We start from the raw sequence: 3408 nt of genomic DNA on the forward strand, positions 1-3408 counted from the left end.
CCGTATGTGTGTGTGTGTATATATATATATATAGCCATATGAATTTTTCAAGTTATATAGATGCATGAATATACACTATCCTACCAAAGTCATGGGACATTCCTGTGATTGCAGGAAAATGGGTGTGACGACGAAATATGCAAATACTTTGGTCTATAAAGGTGACCAGCGGTTCGCTCGGAAGTCATTTCGAACTTGTACGCCGAACGATGAGTACACGGAAAGGGCTAACAGAGGTTTCAGAGGGGAAGGATAGTCGGATGTCAACAATGGCAACATGCTGAAGAAATGGAAGTCCACAGGTGACAATGAGCCCAAGAAACGACCAAGGTAGACGTAAAATACTGATTGGCAGGAGCCGACACGCCTTCAGAAGGCTTGTTACCTCATCTCATCGTCAGACTCTAGAGAATCTGTGTTTGGAGATGAGAGCAGCCACAGGTAATCCTATAAGTGTTTCTACGACACGTCAAGAGCTGCATGTCATGAATTTTCACGGAAGAGCTGCAGCCCACAAGCCGTTGATAACTAAAACAAATGCACACCGTCGATTGGTATGGGGCAAGGCACACCGAACCTGGACCGTGGATCAATGGAATTCGGTCCTGTGGAGCGACGAGTCATGCTACACATTCTTCCAGTCTTATGGACGTATTTGGGTATGGGGGATGCTTGGAGAACGCTTATTACCTGAGTGTGTTGTCCCAATAGTGAAGTTTGGAGGTGGCAGTATCATGGTCTGGGGGTGCTTCTCGTGTATGGACTAGGTCCACTGGTCGCAGTGCATGAATCCCTGAATGCTGAGTCCTATATTGATGTTCTGAACATTTCTATGTGTCCTACATTGTGGCAATTTTATGGTATCGGCCCTTGCACCTTCCAATATGATAATGCTCCATGTCACAAACTGCGATTTATTAGTTGTGATGGAAAAGGCAATGAAGTTTATGGTGAAAGGCAAATGCACGAAGATATATAACTTATAAATTATAAACATCAATAATAATGTATTGTAACGCTATTTGGTTGAAATTAAATTTAAATTGTTTCTGACACTTGTACTTATTATGTAACAAATTGAAATTTTTGTCAACTGACGGGAGATGATGATGATGATGACCTGATGATGACAAAACCTTGTCGAAACGTTGTACATTTGCTGTTATGTTAAACTTATATTAAAGTATTTCTTCATTACCCATTCAAGCCGTCTCCAGCCATTATTAGTCTTAAAGTGGGTTCCTCGTCATCGAATTTGACGGGAGATGTTCAAACTTAATCAAAACAACGTAAGTTTAACAGCAATCATATATTTCAAAGTAATAACTTGGACATAAACTTTATTTCAAAGTTTTAAAAATATATCAAAGCTTCTTCGTAAATAACATTTGCAGTTTGTTTCCCATCTACCAACAAATAAAGATTTTGAACACCCTACATCTCATTGACCATGAGAAAAGCATGGTTGTTTGAAATCCCAACTCGACTGAGATTTGAGCGAAAGGTGTCTACATTAACAAATAATTCAAATCCCAAATGTAATATGTTATTGTGTTGTTGTTTTTTCAAGATATTGCTCTAAACATAGTGAGTTAATAATTGGAAAAAAGTTATAAAAAATCCCTACTCTACTGAGATTTGAACGCGAGACTTTCGCACCGAGCCTTTTTGAACGTTACCAACAGAGAGAGGAGTGTTACGAACAGAGAGAGAGTACCTTTAGATTATACAGACTAGCCCTCTCCAAGCTTTATTCTCCAAACTTACCATTTCATCATAAAAGAAAAACAATTATACATTGAGAAAATTAAAAATTTTTTAAGTATACTGTCAAAAAATCAATAAGAATGGTGCAAACATGAATTAATAATGACTCATAATATTAATGCTACGCACACAGAAAATAACAACTGACATTTATATATATATATATATATTAGATTTTCATCGGCGGAAAAAATAGTATCACGCCAAAGTTCATGACCTTTATGTAAATTTATAATAAACATATGAAACTATTATTTAATTTTTTTATTTTATGACTGTATCATGAAACCATCTATATTTCACATACACACCCGAATGTATTTTTGTAATTACGTCATATAACCTAAAAGTTACAGTTTAAACAAGCAGCCAAAACCAATAGGCCTAAGATTTATGATAAAAATTCTCTGATAAGGTTAAAACCTAAAAATAAATTTCAAGTGCTATCATTAGTTAAGACTAATGGCAATACGTTTGGGAGAAAAAAGAAAAAGATTGTTCATCCAAGAAAGTAATAATAAAACTGAAAACTTCACGAAAATTTAATAAAAAGATACGAATTATGGTAACTAACCTCTAACTTAGATGTTTTTAAAACTTTTCAAGAACTTCGAAATGTCTTTTATATATATTAGATGCTAATACAGTATATCTTGTTTAGCTTGATATATCTATATATGGTACTGCTTGATGTTCATCAAATTGTAGACATTTCAATTAAAAAACAAACAAAGAGTATGAAATATAATTATAGATCCAGCACTGAAACAAATACACAGCACCTACAAACCATCGCGTGTCGCACATGAGGTAGGCTACTGTAAATACGCCAACATTCTAAAAAAAAATTGCTTGAGCATGTTTTGAAAATTAAATAAAATTACTAGACGGGCGGAGGTGGGGGCAGACGACATCAATCCTGAGAGTCGCGACAGGCCATAGGTGCTTAAAGCTCTGGTCTCAAAAGACAGGAAATTGGTACTGTTGTACATCTTTATTTATTATAAGTAAATCCATTTCTTATTTTAAAACGTCCCACTAACAGAAAGCATTACTACTAGTAGTATCTAGAACGTTAAAGGTTGTTCCCAGGAGGCTAGATATTAAAAAGATGACTAGTGATAAAGAAAAGGTGTAAAAAGTGCAGCCGTGTTATCAAATATAAAATCTAGAAGATTCACTGCGACCGGACTGAATGTACAGAAGATTAATGTCTAAAAAGTGATTAGGCTTTAACTTAGGTTTGTATAAGAATGTGAATACTTTTTAAACACACAACTTATATTTGAACAACAAATTTGGAAAACGTATTATACATGAACAATTAATATGGATAACGTAGTATAAGTATACATGAACAATTAATATGAATAACGTAGTACAAGTATACATGAAAAACTAACACGGATAATGTAATAAAATTATACATGAATAATTAACAGTGATAACATACTATAATTATACATGAACAATTAACACGGATAATGTAATAAAATTATACATGAATAATTAAAAGTGATAACATACTGTTACGTCTCCGTTTATTAATTAATTTTCCGTAACTTCGTTCCGACGAAACTTAAGCGACACAAGCCTTTACTTAATAAAACTGGTTTATTCTTTCCGAATATAACTTAACCG

General features: G+C 34.2%; 1 long non-coding RNA gene across 1 annotated transcript in view; it reads right to left on the bottom strand.

Moving 5' to 3' along the window:
- Positions 1 to 3362: 3362 nt before the first annotated feature.
- The window catches only part of LOC111089274, a 1015-nt gene continuing 969 nt past the window's right edge, over positions 3363 to 3408 (bottom strand). The window contains exon 2 of the long non-coding RNA XR_002613562.1: positions 3363 to 3400. This is a non-coding gene — a long non-coding RNA (uncharacterized LOC111089274). The remainder of the gene's footprint in view (positions 3401 to 3408) is intronic.

Source organism: Limulus polyphemus, unplaced genomic scaffold (genome assembly GCF_000517525.1).
Source record: "Limulus polyphemus unplaced genomic scaffold, Limulus_polyphemus-2.1.2 Scaffold5747, whole genome shotgun sequence".
NCBI classification, from domain to species: Eukaryota; Metazoa; Arthropoda; class Merostomata; order Xiphosura; family Limulidae; genus Limulus; species Limulus polyphemus.